Source organism: Nycticebus coucang, chromosome 3, assembly GCF_027406575.1.
Source record: "Nycticebus coucang isolate mNycCou1 chromosome 3, mNycCou1.pri, whole genome shotgun sequence".
Taxonomy (NCBI): Eukaryota; Metazoa; Chordata; class Mammalia; order Primates; family Lorisidae; genus Nycticebus; species Nycticebus coucang.
The window spans coordinates 35,535,376-35,558,107 of NC_069782.1; the positions used below are offsets into that span (position 1 = coordinate 35,535,376).

At 33.8% G+C, this 22,732-nt stretch overlaps 1 protein-coding gene across 1 annotated transcript in view; it reads left to right on the top strand.

Annotated features, from left to right (window-relative positions):
• Positions 1-22,732, top strand: part of MGAT4C (MGAT4 family member C) — an 801,801-nt gene that overhangs the window by 313,079 nt on the left and 465,990 nt on the right. The window contains exon 3 of the mRNA XM_053584423.1: positions 8,941-9,051. The gene's annotated coding sequence lies outside the window, so the exon portion shown is untranslated. The remainder of the gene's footprint in view (positions 1-8,940; positions 9,052-22,732) is intronic.

Here is a 22,732-nt window from a genome sequence, read left to right on the forward strand (position 1 = left end):
ACTTAATTGTCAGTCCTCATAGAATGACAGCTCTGAGGGTCATTCTGGAAAAAGAGTTCCAAAATTATTTTGAAGGAAGGAATATGTGCTGGCTTCAGTGCATAGCTTCCCGAGGGGAGTACTTTGAAGGTAACCACAGTGATATTGAGCAACATGTATGTAGCACTTTCTCTAAGATGAGTTTGTGCACGAAATTGTCAGACCTTGTATATATGGATCCACTTTTTAAAAGGTAACTTCCAAGTTGGAGGCTATTTGAGTAGTTCAAGCAAGAATCAAGGAGATGGCTTGAGTTGGGTGCATGCTGATGTCAAGATGAAGGAGGTAGCAGGAAGGACTCTTGGGTTTCTAGCATGAGGAATGGGAAGCCAGAACAGCATGAACGTGCTTCTACAGGTGCATAGCCTTACCTTACCTACATAAATGACATTTGTCTATGCCCCTATTAGAAAAAAAAAATGGAAAAACAAAGAAACAACATAACTTATAAACTAAATTCTACTTAAGACAAGGCTACTTCCTTCAAAGATTCTTGCAATATCAGAAAATGTGGCTAGTTTAGAGTCTGGTTTTTAGTTTATATAAAGATTATACTTAATCAAAATGTCAAGAAGAATACAAGTTACCTCAGACATATCGTGGGCATTGTGCCATACCACAGCAATAAAGCAAATACCACAGCAAAATGAGTCACACAAACGTTTTTATTTCATAAGTCATGCAGAAGTAACATTTATGTGACACTGTAGTCTATTAAATATGCAATGGCATAATGTTTAAGAAAAATCATACATACCATAATTTAAAAATACTTTATTGCTAAAAATTGCTAAATATAATCTGAAGCTTCAGTGAATTGTTCTATATTTGCTGAGTGAGGTCTTACCTGGATGTTAATGGCTACTTACTGACAAGGACACTGGTTGCTGAAGGCTGGCTAACTGTCAAAATTTCTGAAAATAAGACAATGAAGTTTGCCACATTGATTGACTATTCCTATCACATTGTATTTTTCTGTGTGGTATGATACTGCCAAGTCCACAGCAAAACTTCCTTCAAAATTGTAGTCAATTCTCTTAAACCATGCCACTGCTTTATTTATTGAGTTCCTGTAATATACTAAATTCTTTGCTGTAATTTCAACAACATTAACAGCATCTTGACCAAGACTAGATATTCATCTCAAGAAATTCTCTCTTTTCTCATCCATGTAAGCATCTCCATATCCATTCAAATTTTATAATGAGATCACAACAATTCAATCACATCTTAGGCTCAACTTCTAATCCTAGCTTCCTTGCTATTCCACCACATCTGCAGTTACTTCCTCCTCTGAAATCTTGAAGCCCTTAAAGTCACCCATGAGGGTTGGAATCAACTCCTTACAAACCCCTATTAATGTTGATATTTTGACCTCATTCCATCTATGATAAATGTTCTTAAAGACATCTTGAATAATGACTTCTTTCCAGAAGATTTACTTTATCCAGATCCATTAGAAAAATTACTTTCTATGGCAGCTACAGCCATAGAAAACATGCTTCTTAAATAAGAATTGAGAGCCAGAATTACTTCTTTTTTCATAATCTGCAGTGTGGACCTTATGTTTGTAGGGATGAATACAACATTAGAGTCCTTGTATATCTCAATCAGATCTCTTAGATGACATGGTGCATTGTCAACGAGCAACAATATTTTGAAAGAAATATTTTTTCTCTTTGCAGTTATTCTCAATGATGTGCTTAAATTATTTAGTCAACCACACTATAAGTTTTGGTTTGTAATAAAGACACACAATTTCTAATTTTATACAATCTCTTTATATATCAATCAATTTATACCATAATTCCTGGTCACTGTTATTTTCCAAAAAAAATTTATATTTTGGGCTAAACATTTTAATTTCTATATTAAAAATTACAAGAAGAAGTGAAATATTTTGATCCTATTCACCACCACATATTCAGAAATTAACAAAGTTCCTGTTAATTTCCTAATAAACATTAAATAGGTAATTTTTAATTAAGAAAATACTTAAAAGGGGGTGGAGCAAGATGGCAGGGAGGATCAATGTGTGGGGTCCTAGTGCACATTGGCTCTGGTGCACCAGCTGAGTTTGATTGGCCATTCTTACAGTGATCAGAGCAGTGCCTGTACCTCCTGCCCCCAGAGGGCCACTTTGTGGTCAGGGGACATTGTCTGATGGGCCTCTTGGGAAGTCTGGTGAGAGCTTTGGAACCCCAGTCCAATAGGGACTAAATGTTAAAGCATCAAACAGGCAAGGATTGAGAGCAAAGGGCATTTTATATATAATATATAAACATTTATATATATTGTAACAATATAATAAAAGAAAAAACAAAGAAAAAATCAAAAAAGATGCAAAAAATGTAAAACATTACATATATATGTTTATATATAAAAATGTATTTGTAAAATATATGCATTTTATATACAAAATATAAACATTTATATATATTGTTACTATATATATAACAATACATATAACAATATATATAGTAACAAATATATATATAGTTACAATATATATGGTTATATATTATATAGAAAATGCGTATATTTTACAAATACATTTTTATATTTTTATATATAAACATATATAATGTTTTACATTTTTGAATCTTTTTTGATTTTTTCTTTGTTTTTTCTTTTATTATATTCTTGTTTTTATTTAGTTTTTTTGTTTGGTAATATTTTTATTTTCTAACTTTTACTCTTCTCAATAGCAAGGATACTCCATTTTTGTTACAGTTTTGAGTTTCTTTTAATCTTTCTTTTATTTCTCTCTTTTTCCTCCATTGTGGTACAGATATTTCCACTTTTCTTATTTTTCCCACATGAATGTCTCATATAAGACATCATCCTTTTTCTTTATCTTATAAAATCATATTTTAACTTTTTATCTTTTTTTATTTTCTTTTTTTTTTTTTCTTCTCTGAAGGCTGGGGAGTCATGGCATTTGTCTGGCTGGGGGTGTCATGGCATTGGTCTGGCAAAAGGAGGCCACAAGCTCATTGTTTTGGGTGTCTTTCTAGCTGAAGTCTTTAGAAAGAAGTTATTTGTAGGTCCCTGCTGCAACATACCACTGATTTCGTTTTATATATGGCAGAAGTGGGGTCTTACTTTTGCCAAGGCTGATAAGGAAGTCCTGACTTCACAGGACCCACCAGCCTGGTTCCCCACTCCCTTAGAGCTGCAGGTGTGCTTGCAGCACCCCACGGAAAACCCACTTCTCCTGTCGCTCTCTTTTTTCTCTTACTGTCCTTTTTCACTCCTTTTCTTCAGTTGTTTCCTCCTACACTCTTCTACTTTTTTCCGCTTTATATTTTTCTTTTCTTTCTCTCTTTTTGCTCTTTACCATTATCTTCCTTTTCACCTTATACCAAAAGGTCACTTCAGCACCTATGCTGTGAGACAGGATAATTTAAAAATAAAATTTAAAGTAATTTAAAAATAAAAAATCTCAAAATAATGAGAAGAAACAAGTAGGGGAAGGAAGTGAACAGAAGAAAAATAATTCTGGCAACATGAAAAACCAAAATAGCAATTCCCACAAGGGATTATAAAGAAGCTACAGCAGAGATTTCCACCTATAAAGAATTAATGGGAATGACAGAAAGGAAATTTAATATATGGATAGCAAAAACAACCAAGAAAATTGATGAGAAAGTGGAAAAATGGAACCAAAAATTGGGCAAAAAATTCAAAGAATAAAGAAAGGATGTGGTGGAGTGTAAGACCTTGAAGGGGTTAATCAGGGAACTGATTGTAAAATATGATCAATAAATGTTAATGGCTCAAATCCCCCACCTAACAAGCACAGACTGGGCAATTGGATAAAAAAGCACAAGGCAAGATACGATAAGATAAGAAAAGATAAAACAGATGGTAAGATGAGATGAGATAAGATGAATAAAATAAAATCCCAATTAATATACCTAACGAAAGAGGTAAAGGATCTCTACAAAGAGAGTTATGAAACCCTAAGGAAAGAAATAGCAGAAGACATTAACAAATGGAAAAACTTACCATGCTCTTTGCTACAAAGAATCAACATTGTTAAAATATTTATGCCACCTAAAGCAATCTATAGATCCAATGCAATCCTCATTAAAATACCAAGATCATATTTTGAAGAACTGGAAACAATAGTGCTTTGTTTTGTATGGAACCAGAAAACACCCCCTATAGCTAAGTCTATTCTTAGTAATAAAAATAAAATTGGAGGGATCACCTTACCGACTTCAGGCTATATTACAAGAGAACAGTAATAAAAACAGCATGGTATGGGCACAAAAAATAGAGACATAGACAAATGGTACAGAATAGAATACCAAGAGATGAAACCAGTCTCTACTTGCCATCTGATCTTTGATAAACCAAACAAAAGCATATAGTGGGGAAAAGAACCTCTATTTAGTAAATGTTGCAGGGAGAACTGGATAATCACATGTAAAAGACTGAAATAGGACATGAGGTTTTCACCAATTACAAAAATTGTCTCAAGGTGGAGAAAATATTTAAATCTATGACATTAAATGATAAAAATCCTAGAAGAAAGTATGGGAAAAACTCTTGAGTATGTCAGTGTGGGGAAAGATTTTATGAAGAAAACTTCAGCGGCAATTGCAACAACAAATATAAACAAATTGAACTTAATTAAACTGAAAATCTTTTGTACAGGTAATGACACAACAATCAAAGCAAACATACAACTTTCAGAAAGGGAGAAGATATTTGCATGTTATGAATCTGACAAAGGTTTGATAACTAGGATCTATAGAGAACTCAAGTTAATCAACCAAAAAGTGTCAATAGTACCATCTATCAGTGGTTAAGTGTCATGAACAGAAACTTCTCTGAGAGAGACAATGGAATGGCTAACAAACATACAAAGGAATATTTAACATTACTAATTATCACAGAAAAATGCCAATCGCAATCTAAACCACCTTGAGACATCACCTACTACCAGTGAGATTAGCCCACATCGCAAAGTCCCAGAGTTTCAGATGCTGGTGTGGGTATGGAGAGAGATGGACATTTTTACAATGTTTTGGAACAGCAAACTAATACAGACTCTTTGTAAAGATATTCCTCAAACAATTCAAATTAGATCTCCCATTTGACCCTGCAATCTCATTACAAGGTACCTACCCAGAAGAAAAAAAAATCATTTTATCACAAAGAGAATTGCACTAGAATATTTATTGCATCTCAATTTACAATTGCCAAGATGTAGAAACAACCTAAATGCCCATCAACCTAGGAATGGATTAACAAGCTGTGGTGTATGTATACCATGGAGTACTATTATGCCTTAAGAAAGATGGTGACTTTATATCTTTTGTATTAACGTGGATGGAGTTGACACACATTCTTCTTGGTAAAGTATCACAAGAATGGAAAGCAGTACTCAATTTTTTTATGAAGCCAGTAGAAAATATAGCACATGCTCACAAAAAGAGAAAAACATAATTCTATTCAAGTTGGGGAGAAGGGGACTGGGGGAGGGGAGAAGAAGAGAGATTAATGTGCTCCCACTTAAAGGGAATAAGACAAGGCTGAGAAAAGCTCTTGAGGATGTCAGCCTGGGGAGGAGGACACATTTTGGGTGTAGGACAGAACTATAAGAGGGACTCTCTCTATGTAACAAATTCAGAAATGGTACTCTGGTTGTTTGTACCCTTACAATAACCTAAAATTAAAAATATATATATTTAACATAAAAATCAAAAATAATAAATTCTTGAATTTTATTATGCATTCATTGCAATCATTTAGGATTTTTTTTCTTTCATTAATAGAGCATAGACAGAATAGATTTAGCATAACTCTTAAGGGCCTTAGAATTTTTTGAATGGCAAAAGGCTATTTTTTTATTAGATCATAACTGTGTACATTACTGCATTTATGGGGTACAATGTGCTGATTTTATGTACAATTTGGAATGTTTACATCAAATTGGTAAAAATATTATTCACCTCACTTATTTAATTGTTGTGTTTAGACATTTATACACTACTATTAATATATTTGACATGTAAGTCACCAGCAGCATTAGCCTTTAACAAGAGAGTCAACCTGTCTTTTCAAGCTTCGAATCCAGGCATTGACTGCGTTCTAGCTATGGAAGTCCCACGTGGCAACCTCTTCTTATAGAAAGCTGTTTTGTCTGCATTCAACTTGCAACTTCACCTTGCATGTTTATATTATAGAAATGACTTCCTTTGTAAACCTCATGAACGGACCCCTGCTAACTTTAGTCTGCTCTTTGTAGCACCCTCATGTCTCTCAGGCTTCATAGAGAAGAGACTCAGGGCCTTGCTTTGGGTTAGGTTTTCACTTAAGGGAAAGTTTTGGCTGCTCTGATCTTCTATGCAAATCACATTTGTGTGTATCAGCAGTCAGTTTTGCTTTATTACCACTCATGTTTTCACAAAAGTAGTGCTTTTAATTTCCTTTAAGAACTTTATAATTTATTTATTCACAACTTGGATAAGTGGTTTAGGAGGCCTAGTTTGGGGCCTATCTTGCCTTTCAATATGTCTTTCTCAATAAGCATAATCATTTGTAGATTTTGATTGAAAGTGAGAGATGGGTGACTTTATTTTCACTTGAACACTTAAAGGCTGTAGCAGGGTTGTTAATTTCAATACTGTTGTGTTTCAGGAAATGGGAAGGCTCAAGGAGAGAGAGAGAGATGGTGATTGGCTGGTCAGTAGGCTATGTATCTTGTTCACTACTGTATCATCAGAACGTAACAAACAAACTACATTCTGTGACTTTGTTGATGCTAAATAGGTAATTCTTAAGTTAAATAGTTATTTAATATAAAATAATACATAATTATCTTTTTGAAATTTATTTGCAAATTATTTGCAAAATCATTAGAAACAGAAAGAGATCTTTAGGTTCCTCAATGTACCATAACTGCAAATACACTCTAATAGGTCTCTAAATGTTTTTTCCTCATTTTAAATCAATATGCTAAATCATGCAAGCTTTTTAGATGCTTCATTTTAAAAGAAAACATGTTCATAGTTGATTGATATTGAAAGATTCCCTAGTTAAGAATCCTGTCAAGTTCTTATCCTTTGAGTTTTAGTTTAATGTGTAAAATGGAGAACAGTAATGCTATTTTCACCTTTCTGATACGTAAATAAGGAAATGTTAGTAGAAAATTTTAAAAAGCAATTGTTATATAAAAATAAGAGATAAGAGTTGACTTATATCAACCTTAAAAAAAATGGTATATAGAGCTTTTTCCCTCACATCATGATTCTCTAACTCAGTAAGAAGGTTGAGGTCATCTGAAGCCTAGCCTAGTATATATAAATCTGTATAGTATATATAAATCTATATAATTCAGCAGTATACTGAATTATAATCAAAATCTTTAAATAGCACTGAAATCTATAAATATAAATAAAAATTTTTCACTTTCAAGGTTTTGGAATTGTAAATTTTTTTTTTTTTTTTTTTTTTTGAGACAGAGCCTCAAGCTGTTGCCCCGGGTACAGTGCTGTGGTATCACAGCTCACAGCAACCTGCCTCTCCTGGGCTCCAGCAATTATCTTGCCTCCGCCTCCCTAGTAGCTGGGACTACCGGCGCCTGCCACAGTGCCCCGCTATTTTTTTGGTTGCAGCCGTCATTGTTGTTTGGCAGGCCTGGGCTGGATTTGAACCTGCCAGCTCAGGTGTATGTGACTGGCACCTTAGCTGCTTGAGCCACAGGCGCCGAGCCTGGAGTTGTTAATTTAATTAAATATTCTTTTAAACAGAACCAACAATACATCCATTCTTACACCTACAGAATCCCTAAAAATTTTATTTGCATTTAGGAGGCATATAAATTGTTATAGCTTGTAATTTTTAGATGTTTGTATAATCCTAATTTGAATAGTCATAAAATTGTTTTATTATATTTGTTAACTTAAATACATGATAAAAGTTAAAATACTAGGTAGAGAAATGCAAAGAAAAAGAAACTTTTTCTCTGCAGTTAATTTATATTTTTGAAGTGATGGCACTGCTGATAAACTGTTAACCAGGCTCTATATACATGGGAAGCAAGACAAAGATTAGATCCTTATGTAGTTGAAAGATCAACGTATTGCTTAGATCATTTTAAAGAGTGATACAGATTGAGACTGTATTTTTTATTGAGCCTTAATTTTTGATCTAGTGTTCACATTCTCTTGGAAACAAGAATATGCCACTCATAGTTACAATCAGTTAATGCTTCTATAAAAATTGAATGTTAAAAATCAGAAAAAAAGCCCAGGCTGTGTGACCTCTTCATTGCTCCCATAAAAATTAAAGGATGTGATTGTTCCTGAGCCCCTTTGAAGGTTTGGGCAAAGGAACAGTGGAATATTTAATGAGACTTAGCAATCCAGCACAGTTTGTCACAGACTCTTGGGTATGTTGTAGGCATTATTGATGTGGCTTCTGTGCAAAGTATAGATATAGAATGTTAATTTGACTTTTCTCCAAAAGTGAATGAAAGAGACTTAATAATTATTTCATTACCATGTAAAGAAGAGCATTAATATTGCCAAATGTAAAAATAAAGACATATAGGTGCTACGTAAATTTACCTATATATCGCACAATGTTGTCATAATTTAAATTCGTGTGCATGACTTTGTTTTTTTTGTAAACCACACTTTCCTTACTTGAAGGTGTGGACTTAATAGCAGAGCATAAATTCACCAATTCATGCTTTCTTTAAAGACATTAATCCCATCCCTGAATAGAGAAAAGCGAACAGCTTGCATTGAAAGTAGAAATGTGATTGGCCTGTTTGGAAAAAGTCTACTAGGGTAACAGTGACTAGATTCAACATGCGAGCACCATCATGATGAATGTTTACAACACTCTTTCAAGTGCCAATTATACTGTTTTTTTGTGCAGGGACTGGAGATCAGCCAGATCACTTGTATGCACAAAGCCGCTTTGGATCTGCCTTTCCAAACAAGGGCTGCAGCAGACGCTATAGCAAGGTTGAAGCTTTATCCTACTCTGGTAAGAGAAGCTTTCTTTTTCTTTGCTATGGTGAGAGTTTGATAAGAAATCCGTTTAAACCATAATGCGGTTAGGGAGAGGAGAAGCTATTCTGTCTTATAATACATAAAATGTTTTTCCTTTTTATTTTTTTAACAATGCTTTGTGCCTTTATGTTATAGCTAAATAAAACTGAAACACTAAGTCATACTGCACGTGTTAAATTTGTATTGGAGTTGGGGTGTCTTAAACTACTTGTGTATTGAATGACATGTGGGGTTATTTTATTTTTATACTATACATCTTCTGATCAGGATGGAGGAAAAAATAATCAGTATTGAGATAGCATGGCTAAGACTGAGTCCATGTGTTTAATTTTTGCCTTGACCAATGGTATAATTAATGCCAAGCAGCTCACCAGCACCAAATTTGGCCTTTGGATTTACTTACACACTTCAGTCTAATCTCTTTTCCCCAAAATTAGAAGAGCTGGAGATAAGAATCCTAGGTGAGTTTGAGTATGATTTTGTCACTTTAGCTCCAGTATAAATAATATAACTGTACATGCATATACAAAGTCCAAGATTTTGTTTTCACATACGTTTTCCAGCCTGTAATGTGTTCTAATATATGTATGAAAATTTCTACTTGTTATAAACTCTATCTGACAAAAGATGGTTGTGAATGCACACACCTATACACATACACTTGTATGTGTAAGTATATACAAACAATTTGATATGTGCACAATTAATTTTGATAATAAGAAATTTACATATTAATCAATATAATCCCCATTGAAACGGATAGTTTGTACTCTCATTTATATGACTTCATTTCTTGGTAAACATTAAGAAATTGCTGTGAAGGCTATGTTAACCAGTTTGATGAAAACATTTCAAATTGTATATAAAACCAGCACATTGTACCCCATGATTGCATTAATGTAGACAGCTATGATTTAATTTAAAAAAAGGAAAAAAAATAAAAAAGTGATTCAAGTATCAAAAAGACTTTACAACCAAACAGCTGCATTTGAAGATCAATATTTTTTCAAGTGAAACTTATATGATGCAATTATTGTTTTTTAGTTTCTCAGTTATATTAATGATTTAAGTCACATATTTATGAGATTTGAATATAATCCTTATCAGGAGTTTATTGCAGAGTGGCATACCAACTTGAAAGATACAAGAAACTCATAATATCTGTCTATTAGGATGTTAATAAATATGCATGTTCATCTGATTATTTCAAAAAGTATTTATTAATTGCTTACTTTGCTGAATGCTTCAAGGAGAGAAAATATGTAGCTTAGAAAAGAATTGGAACATATAATCCTGCACAGATTTAAGAAGGATTTAAAAAATATGTTTGAAAAGAAATATTTACAGTGATGGTTTGGCTAAAAACAAGTGGGAATACAAAGAGTAAGAATTTAGTGATGACAGTGACTGCATTGAGAAATAATTTTTCAGATTTAAGAAACAATTCTACCCTTTAAAACGTAAGCTTACAGAACTCCCACAATGCCCTTTTTCCTTTGTCTGCTCTCATTTAAATTATCTGTGCATTTAATCCAGCCCATTTTAAGTCTTAACCTGTGTCCAAGTACTGAGAGAAACAAAGATAGTCTTGACTCTGAGATTCTAATCTAAAGGAAGGCTGCGACCAAAAACCAAAAATCATTAATTATATTGCCATAAATCTATGTAGTGAAAAATAATATTTCCTTTAGTATTCTATGTCTCTCAACCTTTTAAAGACTGTTGCTACAGACACATGCAAAAGGCAACATTAACAACATAAGTATCAATTCTCTTAGCTTCTATTTTTTTAATTTGAAGTGAACTTCAAGATATGATGGATTCTCAGCTCAATTCTACCAACATTGCAATAAGACCAAACAGCAATCCTCCTAATACTATTCCAAAACATCAGAGAGGAGATACTTCCAAAACGTTTTTAGGAGGCCAGCATTATCTTGATGTCAAAACCAGAAAAGAACATTGTAAGAAAGGAAAATTGCAAGTCAATATCCTTGATGAATATAGATGCAAAAATCTTCAAAAATAATACTAGCAAACTGAATTCAATGATACATAAATCGTTTCATCTACCGTCATTGTCTGGGAGTAGATTTATTCCTGGGATGCAAAGATGACTCAATGTATTCAAATCAACAAATGTGATCTATCATTTTAATAGAAATAATAACAAAAAACATATTATCATCTCATGAGATGCAGGAAAAACATTTGATTAAATTCAACGAAATCTTTATCTAAATTAGATATAGAAGAGTACTTCAATACAATAAAGGTGATATGTGAAAAGCCCACAGCTAACATAATGAAAGTTAAAAGGCAATAGCTTTTTCTCTAGAATCTGGCACAAGGTAAAGATTACTACTCTCACCACTTTTATTCAACATAGTCCATAACAGAGCCATTGGAAAAGAGAAATAAATAAAAGGCATCTAAAATAGGAAAGAGGTATAAGTAAAATAATCGGTGTTCTCTGATGACATGAGCTTATATGTAGAAAATCGTACAGTCTTCACCAGAAAAAACTGTTAGAAATAATAACAGATAAAATAAGGTTGTAGAATGCAAAACAATGCAGAAAAATAATTACATTACTATACATTAAGAGCAAGCAATCCTAAAAAGATATCAAGAAAATAATCCCGTTTATAATAGTTACAACAAAAAATCTTGGGAATAAATTTAGTCAAAGAAATTAAAAACCTGTACATTGAAAACTATAAACTGTTCATGAAGAAACTGAAGAAGATGTAAATAAATGGTAAGATAATCCATGTTCATAGATGGAAATAATTAACATTATTAAGTATTCACTACCCGTGATATATATACATACATACAGATTCAATACAATGCCTGTCAAAATCCCAATGCCAGGTTTAAGAGAAATAAAAAATCTGAAATCTTATATAAAATCACAAAAAATCCAAATGGTCAAGATGATCATGACAAATAAAGAAGAAAGCTGAAAGCACCACATATTTTTAAACTATACTGCAAAACTATAGTCAGTCAAAAACATGGCATCGGTGAAACACAAGACACATCAACAAATGTAATGGAATATAGAGCTCAGAAATAAATTCATGTACTTAGAGTAAATTTGTTTTTGACAAATTATCTGCCAATAATATGCAATGGGGAAAAGCTAGTCTCTTCAATAAGTGCTTTGGGGGAAGAAATTGGATGTTTATATGCAGATATAAAAATGGAGCTCATATATTAATATATAAGGAACTCAAGCAACTCAATAGCAGGAAAACAAGAAAACCGATTTTAAAATGAGTAAGGCACCTGAATACACAATTTTTAAAAGAAGACATGCAAATGTTCAACAGATAAATGAAAATACGTGGAATGTTGCTAATCATTAGGAAAATGCAAATTAAAACCACAGTGAGGTATCTCACACTTGTCAGAATGGCTATGATCAAAGAGATGAAAGGTAACAAGTGTTGGTGAGGATGTGGAGAAGTGGGAACCCTTCTAAACTGTTTGTGGAGATGGAATTTAGCTTATCCTTTATGGAAAACTGTGCGGAGGTTCCTATAACAGAACAAATTAAATCAACAACAAAAAATCTTCTCATTTGTGATAACATGGATGGAATTGGAGGATATTATGCCAGGTGAAATAAGCCCAGCATAGAAAGACAAGTATCATATATTTCCATTTACATGCAGAATTTAAAACAATTCAACTCATAGAAGCAGTGATTGATTAGAATGATAGTGACAAAGGCTTAGGGTAGAGGGAAAAGGAAGGTGATGGTTAAGGGGTACAAATTCTCAGAGAGGAAGAATCTGTTATTGTTTCTCTAGTTTTTATAATTAAATCATAGCTGTGTACAATTAATGCAGTCAGGGTACAATGTGCTGGTTTTATATACAATTTGAAATATTTTCATCAAACCAGTTAACATAGCCTTCATGGCATTATCTTAGTTATCATGTTAAGACATTTATTTATTTATTTGGCAGTTTTTGGTCAAGGCTGGGCTTGAACCTGCCACCTCCAGCATATGGGGCCAGCGCCCTACTCCTATGAGCCACAGGCGCTGCCCCGAGTTGACATTTATATTCTACATTTAGTTTCACACTTTTTTTTGGCTGGGGCCAGGTTCAAACCCACTACCTCTGGTATATGGGGCCAGCGCCCTATTCCTTGAGCCACAGGCACCGCCTTCTTTTTTTTTTAGTCCTATTGCAAACTATGTGAACATAGTTAACAACAGAGTATTGCACTTTTCAAAATTGCTCCAGGAGCAATGTCCACACCATAAAAAATAAATATTTGAGTTGATGCATATGTTAACTAGCTTGATTTAAATTTTTCTCAGTATGGTCATAAATCAGACCATTACTTTGTATGTATAAAATTATGCAATTATAAATCATAAATTTACACTTTTAAAAATTAATAATGATAATAAATTCTGACATACAACATCAAAGGCACAGTCTATCAGGAAAAAATTTGATAATCTGGACTTAATTAAAATTAAAAATATCAGCTCCATGAACAACAATAACCAGAAAATGCAAAGACAAGACAGAGAATAAGAGAAAATATTTGCAAAAGTCATAGGTGAGTAAGGACTGCTATTCAAAATATACAAAGAACTCTCAAAACTCAATAACAATAAAGTGAGCAATTTGATTTATAAATACAACAAGGAAAGATTTTAATCACCCATCAAAGAGGATATAAAGATAACAAATAAGCATGTTGAAAAGATGCTTCATTTAGTCATTAAGTATTGTAAATTAAAAGCACAATGAGATACCACTGCACACCCATTAGAATGGTTGAAACCCAGAATACTGACAACACCCAGGGCTGGTGACAATATAGTACAAGAACTCTCATTCATTGCTAATGGGAATGCAAAATAGCATGGCCACTTTGGAACATAGTTTGGCAGTTTCGTACAGAAATAAATATACTTTTCCCATATGATCCAATAATCATATTCCCTGATGATTTCCCAAAGGAACTGAACACTATGTGAAATCAAAAACCTGCACGTAGCATCTTTATTTATAATTGCCAGAACTTGAAAGCAAGTAACACATTTCTTAGTGGTGAATAGGTAAGTAGACCCTGGTATATCCAGACAATGGATACACTGCTGTATATCCTGTTAGTGCTAGAAATGAGATTTTCAACCATGAAAAGACATAAAAGAAGTTTTAGTACAAACCATTCAGTGAAAGAAAGAAATTTGAAAAGGCTGCATGCTGCATTGTTCCACCTATGTGACATTCTAGAAAAAGCAAAACTCTGCAGATGGTAAAATGATAAGTGGATACCAAGGAATACAGGGGACGAGAATGAATGGGCAGAGCACAGATGGTTTTTAGGGCAGGAAAATTGTTCCGTATGATACTCTTATGGTGGACACATGTCAATGTATACATCTGTCAAGACCCATGGAATGTACAATACCAAGAGTGAGCTCTAATGCAATGTGTGGGCTTTGGGCAATTCTGATGTATAATGTGGATTCGTGGATTATAACAAATGTGGGATTCTGGAGGGAGATGCTGATCATGAGAGAGGCTTTCCATGTGTGTTACAGTGAGGGATACATGAGAATTCTCTTTACAATCTGTTCAGTTTAGATGTGAATGAAAAAGTGCTTTTAAAGAATAAAAGCGTATGTAATAGGAAAAAGTAGTGGAGGAAAAATATAACAAATATAGAAAATATTTTTGTAATTTAAAAAAATTAAAACTCGGATGGCACCTGTGGCTCAGTGAGTAGGGTGCTGGCCCCATATACTGAGGGTGGTGAGTTCAAACCCAACCCTGGCCAAACTGCAACAATAAAAAAAACAAAAAAAAAACCCTTAATTAAAACTCATACAAATGTAATGTTACTCTCAATACCTTTTAGACTAAAATATTGTCTTTGTGAGATGTATGCATATATGATTTATTATTAGATGTATATATAATATTTTGAGACTGAGTCTCACACTGTACTATAAATAGACTGCCATGGAGTCATAGCTCATAGCATCCTCAAACTCTTGGGTTCCAGCAACCCTCCTACTTCAGCCTCCTGAGTAGCAAGGCCCACAGGTGCCCATCATCACACCCAGATAATTTTTCTATTTTTGGTAGAGAAGGGGTCTCCCTCTTGCTCAGGCTGGTCTCGAACTCCTGAGTTCAGTCTATCCCACCCACCTTGCCCTCCCAGAGTGTTAGTATTGCAGGCATGAGCCACCATGTCTGGTCTAAAGTCTTTATTTTTAGTGGTAAAAATTAGACCTTTCAAGTCCACATTAGATGGGATTTTAAAAATCATATAATTTGATCCCAAACTTAATTCTCTTTATTGATTGTTATAATCAATGGCACACAGATGAAAGTGCTTAGCTGAGATTACAGTTATACCCAACATTTATCTAATGAAATTAATCAATTCTGAGAATTCAGTCTTTTTGTGCCTGTAAGTTAGCTAACTAACTGGTTGTAAACTAAATAAACACTCCAAAGTTAAGAAAACAATTCCTTTCAAAATAAACATGATAGTCTATTTCTCTTCATCATTAAATTTAATTTTTTGATAACATACAGTGGGACTTTGTCCCAATGGAATAGGAAGTGGGAGGAGACTTACACTCCCCTTCCCCACCCAGTGGCATTAGAAAACCCAAAGATCTCCATGGGGCAACGTTTCAAAAGTAATGACTTAAAACTTTTCCTGGAATATATAAAACAATTTTACTTCTATACTATGATAGCATATGTTTTATATATCTATATCTTATATATATTATATATATGTTATGTATATATAATATGTATATATTTTTTGAGACTGAGTCTCACAGTTTTGCCCAGGCTAGAGTGCTGTGACGTCATAGCTCACTGCAACTCCCCACTCCTGGGCTCAAGTGATTCTCTTGCCTCAGTTTTTCTAATTTTAGTAAAGATGGGAGTCTCACTTTTGCTCAGGCTGTTCTTGAACTCATGTGCTCCAGTAAAACACCCAGCTCGGCCTCCCAGAGTGCTAGGATTTACAAACATGAGCCACCATGCCCGGCCTGATAGCATGTGTTAAATGTTAATATGTTTTTTTTTCTTTCTTTTTTCTTTTTTTTTTTTTTTAACCTCAAATATCAACTCCTAGGAAGAATGTTTTAGCTCCTACATCTGAGGTCTCTTGGCATATACTCTTAAACCACCTTTTTCAACAGAAATTACAACTAATTGACATTTTATTATTTACTCGTTTTTTAACTTTTCTCAGACTATAAGATACTAAGTCTAACAATGTGTGGAAATGTGTGGTGTCTTAAAAAATACATATTTGGCCAGGCTTGTTGCTGATGCGTGCAATCTTAGTATTCTGAGAGGCTTGGGCGGCAGGAGGATTACTTCAGGTCAAGAGTTAAAGACCAGCCCAGGCAAGAGTGATAGCCCATCTCTACTAAAAATTAAAAAAAAATAGGCCGACATGGTGGTGTGCATCTGTGGCCACTGGTACTTAGGAGACTAAGGCAGGAGGATCACTAGAGCCCAGGAGTTTGAGGTTGCCATGAGGGTTGCTGAAGCCATGGCCCTCTAGCCTGGGCAAAAAAGTGAGACTCCATCTCAAAAAGACAGAAAAGAAAAAAATAAAGAAGGGCCTGTTACATAATTATTATGACATGTGAAAAACATCCATACCATTATTTTTATGGTTAACATGCACACAGACACATACACAGATTCATGTTCCTGGTGTTTATATTAAGCAAGCCTGGGACATTGATTTGGGAAAGTAATAAATCAGATTTTTTTTTTTTTTTTTTGGCTAATAGATTCACATATCTTTTTCGTGAGAAAATGCTTTATTTCATAATAATAATGAAACACTGACTTTCAGTCTATAGAGCAGGAAATTGTCAAGCTCCTACAGTGCTCTGTAACAGTGTATTGACCAAAGCAGGTCATGTGACCAAGCCCCAAATCAGGGGTCATAGTAGTACTTTTGGCCCACAGGAATGGAGTGAAAGGAAAATAAATTTTATAAAACAATAAATTTACCCTGCTATCTAAAGGGATGCTCAGAAATTCTGTTATTATAAAAGAAAGCTGCATACTACTGATATAAAGTGGAAGGCACCAGGACTGGCTTCATGAAAAACAGTCTTTCCATGGAAGGAGTGGGGTGAGGAGAGCAACGTCTGAGTCTCTTAAGGAGCCAACAACCTACATCCTTCACATGCTCAGTTTACAATAAGGTTGGACGATGCCCTGATCTGGCAGGAGTGGGGCTCATGATTACAGTGATGGGAAGTGGCTGTAAATAAAGAGGAGGATTTTCTCACTCACCTACCTGCTCACCTCCTGCTCAGCACCCTGGTTTCTGGAGGTGTGAAGACCATATTGGTCTGTGGCCCAGGAGTTGAGGAATGCAGCAACCTAAAAGCCTCACATAAAAATAAATAAAAGACCCAATATTTATATGTTGCTAGAATAAAATTCTCTTCCTTTTATATTAAGTGAAACATCATATATGCAGTAAAAAATCCTCTAAATAGCAGCACTTTGCTACTCTTTAGGGTTCATTTTTTTTTTTCACTGTGTTTTTTTTTTTACTTTTATTCTGTAGAGAGTGTGTTTTGAAGTACAGAAAACTAAAATTTTTCTCTGGTTAATAGTGATGTAGTAAAATCAATGTAGTTTTGTTGTTTATGGGCATATGTGTTTGTGCATTTTGATTTAGACCTGAGTAGAAAGATCTGTTTTTGTAACTAAAAACAGCTCTTTGGATTTTTTGTTTTGTGTGTGTGATACTGTATGGTTTTCTTTTAAAAATTTAAGTTATTTTGAATTTATTTTGCTGCACTTTTTAAGGTGAAGACTGATTCATACTCTAAAAATTTAATCATTCTTTATGTTTAAGTACATATTTTCTTCAACACAATCCTTTTCTCTTCCTGGCTATTAAGTAGAAAATATAATTTATTAAGGCACTATCCCTTGGAAAAGAAATAAAATATAGACATTTTTTAGGATAGCCTGCATATACAAGGAGAGAGTCATCTTGTGTATATATAACTTTCCATTTTATTTCAAAGTTAACCTGAGGCTTTTTCTTACTAATAAAATAATGTTTGTTCTAAATTCAGTTTAGTTTCTGTTTTTCTACCATGTATATTTTGAGAATAACTTTTGTTTTCTCTTTTGCTTCTCTATCAGCTATTTAAATTAATTATGTGCTTTCTATAAATTTTAATTATTCTTATACATTAAAGACTCTAGTTTATGTAATTAAAATTCTAAAGGGCAAAAAAATAATATTTTTGTATTACTACATAGTAATTTTGTCTCTATTTCTTTAATTTCTTGATTATAAGTGTATACCTCCCCACATACTCCATTGAATACCATAAAGTACAGATTATTCAGGATTTGCTTTCTAAAGCTTAAAATCTAGGATTATTATCTCCTTCTGTTTTGCTTAAAGGAAGACATTAGTAAGCATTGACATCAGTAATGCTAAATTTAGGGCGCAAACACTTAAGGAAATGTCTTTGATAGTATTTTCAAACACTTTTTTTTTAAAAAAAAACCAGGTTTTTGAACAAAAAGGGAGACTTTTATGTTAGTAAAGACCATCTGCCTTCAGGGAGTTTTCTATCAGGAAGTGGAAAATAGATGCTATGAGCTAAAGAAAACCTAAAATAAGCAGGAATAGGTGGTGTCACATCCTTTATGAGAAATTGGACAGTGGTGCCCTGAAGTATATAGAGGTGAAATGAAGTGGTACCAGTAAGATACATGGAATATCATTTTCACAATACATGTAATTTGGAGTAACCTAGGGTGACCATAACTTTAGCAAAGAACCATGTCTTATACAAATGTGTGTGTGTGTGTGTGTGTGTGTGGGTATATATATAATTTTCTCCCAAAATACCTAAATGGTGTTCTCATAAAACAATTATGAATTTATTAAATTGTTGATTTGAAAATCTACAATGAGAAAAACCTGAAATATTTGACACAATACAATGAAGCATATTCAAATTTTAAAAATACTATTTTGATCTTGATATACAACTTTGATGGAATCCAAATATAATCCCAAACCTTCATGAAACATGAAAATCCCTATAGCAAGACAAAAGAAGTGCTATTACGACGGATTAGACAAAAGAAAGAAGCATCATAAAAGTGAAGGCCTGGCTGTAAACAGGCTTCAGGGAGAGAAAAGACAGTCATTCACCGCAGCCAGCAAAGTAAGTAAAGACCAGGAAGTGGTTCTATGTTTTAGCTAAAGAGTCTTAGATGTAGAGGGGTGGAGGAGATCTCTTATACAAGATCCGATCTTTCACCCTCATTGATTTTGTAATCTTGCTAAGTTACTTAAACTCATTTTCAGTCAAACCTTATTTGATTGACAGATGAGAAGATTAATTATTCTTTCAATATTTACATTTGTGTGCAGGGTCTTCGTGTGCAGAAAGATTTTTTAATAGCTGTTGAAAAATTTCATTGACATTTTGAATGGAACTATTTAGAGAGGCAGAAAAGTAATATCTATAGATATCTGAAATTTAACAGCAAGGAAATTATGACTTTTGTCTAGTTAAAAGTTAAATTGTAAATTCTTTTGAATGCTAGCTATATCAGATCATTTATTCTCCTATTATTCATATCTCGAAAAACCACATATAATTGTATGAGTAAGGGTTTGAGGTACTGATTCTTTAATACCTCCAGATGAATTTGTAAGCACTCTGTGATTATTTTTTATTTGAAATAAAATATAGTGACTGAGTCAGTATTAACAATTTTAGAAGAAAACACTATATTTTCTTTTCATAATGTCATTTGGCTAGATTTAAAGAACCGTAAATTTCTAACCTCATAACTACATGGCATTATTTTGTTTTCATGTTCATTGCAAAGAGCGTGCTATTGTTACTTAATCTTTTGACCTGGTCTTTTTTTTTCTTTTTCTAAAAGTATATGATCACATATTCCAAATAATTACCATATATTGCTTTATTTGTATTGTATCTTAAGTAAAGTTAAACATATAATTCTACATTAGCAAATAAATTATAATTCACTTTTGTTTCATAGTGTCTCATTGTGTAAAAAGACCCACAAAAGTTGGACCAAAAGGTACTACATATAAAAACACACGGAGATAGATAGATAATGCATTTGGTTGCATGGAGGCTTTAAAATTCCATATGTGTCTTATTTATTTTTAAATCTGAATTTAGCTTGGTCATGAATTACTATGTATTCTATGAGTCGAAGCTTGGATATTATATTGCATTTAATTGATCAATAAGTGCTAATTGCAAGAATTTTATTACTATAACATATATCCTCTTATACTGTTCTCGATATTGAGAAATAAGGCTGGCTGAAGGGCCAATGGGTGAGGAAACGGCAGCATAAAATTTTCCAGTATCTCAAGATAAAAATGCACATCTAGGGTGGCGCCTGTGGCTCAGTGAGTAGGGCGCCAGCCCCATGTGCCGAGGGTGGCGGGTTCAAACCCAGCCCCGGCCAAACTGCAACAAAAAAATAGCCGGGCGTTGTGGTGGGCGCCTGTAGTCCCAGCTGCTCGGGAGGCTGAGGCAAGAGAATCGCGTAAGCCCAAGAGTTAGAGGTTGCTGTGAGCTGTGTGAGGCCACGGCACTCTACCCGAGGGCGGTACAGTGAGACTCTGTCTCTACAAAAAAAAAAAAAAAAAATGCACATCTAATGCCCTAAAGACATTACTGAAATAGAGATTACCCCCCAAAATAAATGACTGTGGTGACCCACAAATTCAGAGATTTTTCAAGGGGCAGATGCTGTAATGTATTGGCTATTTGAATAAATGCCAAATAAGTGGCATCTGTCTAATATTGAGAATCTGGTAGCTGGCATAAGAGATTCAGCTCTAGGTAAGTGTCTGTGACCTTGATGCTACCTATGCCCAAGTGTCCTCTCTCAGGAGTCAATGGATGTCAGTGCTTTAAGAAGGTGGGGACTGGTATAATTTAGGTCAGTTATTGCTCAGTTCTGACTCTACAATTAATTAGGTGAGTCAATGGCCGGAATGGTAATTCTTGAAGGCTAATACTGAAATATAAATTAGCCCAAACCGTTTTTACAAGTCAAATGAAAAGTAAGGAGTTTTATTTCAAGCTACAAACAAAACACCTCATACAACATAAGAGAGATTCCAAGTCCCGGGAGAAAGCCCAGGATATGTCTGGTGAGTGCAGAGAGAACAGGGCAGCAGATCTAAAGGGAAAGGCTGAACCTCTGACCATAACAAGCAGCACTCTGATGATTCTGTTCCAGCAGGTGAGCGGATGGAGGCTTAGGATGGTAATGTGTGACTGAAAGATTCTAGCATGCAGGTTTTTATGATTTAAAAACCAGTATTTCTACTGCTTATTGCCCTCTATTAAATTTTGTATTATTTATGTTGATTAAACAAGTTTAAGCTTTGAGAAGAAAACTCACTTGAATTTGCATGTTTACATGCATACACAAATATCCTGGTCGATTTGGTTGTGATTTGCTAATCTATAATAATATTCCTAGTAAGAGTGGAACGTTTTAATTCCAGGAAACATAGTGACCTTATTTCCCCTTTGCTATACATCTTTGCAGGTCCTTTTCTAATCTATCTAATGGGGTATATGGCCCTAAATGGACACATTTAAAACAAAATGACTTTCTAGTAATTGAAGGAGTGAATGCTACTTCTCATGTGAATAAGCATGATAAAAATTTTCAAATACATTATAAATGGATGTTTTACATATCAATATACATTTTCTTGGTTTTTTATGTTCAAATCCTTCTTCTATGAGTTTCCAGTGACATTAAAGTTCTAATTATTTTACAATCTAATTCAATTATTTTTTCCTACGTGCACAATGTTTACATGTGCACATGTATACAAGTACACACAAATACAAATGCACGCATATACTCAGTAGGAGAAGTTATAGTTGATAGTCAACTTTTTAGGACGCCTAGTATAGAAAATTCCATGAATAGTTGCTGGAATTGAACAAAGAATGGGTATCATACAATTTCTGAGACTTTGCAAAGATAATTTTTTACTTAGATAGAATATTTACAGGGTAACATAATATTTAAAACATAAAGCTTCTATAATTTTATCTTGTGCTAAGTAGCAATAATAACAATACTGTTTCAGGGCTTTTGAAGCATTTCATACATAATAGTACCTCATTTAAACCACCCTGACTCTATGATTCTATGGAACATACAACATTTTGATACAAATAGAAAATTCTATAGCCTGAAAATTTTATTAACTCAGTCATGTAATAACATTGGCAATATTTTCAAGCAAACAATGACAAAGAGAGTTGAAAAGGAAATCTTAGAAAAAACAGCTGATTTTCCAATTCTTTTTGAACATTTATATATCTGTGCTCAAAAAAGATCATTTTACTCTGAAGTTTGTGCATATTGCTTTCGGCCCATTGTACATCTTTCCCTGTACACTGCACAACAAAATGAGTAAGTGATAGCTCTCAGCACTTGACACTGGTGGGAAAGATTAGCAAGAATGTTGACTTTGACAAATCAGATATATTAAGCCTTTGCTGGAGGGATGCACTGCAGAAAAGCTGGTTTGTCATCATAACTAAGGTACTCTAC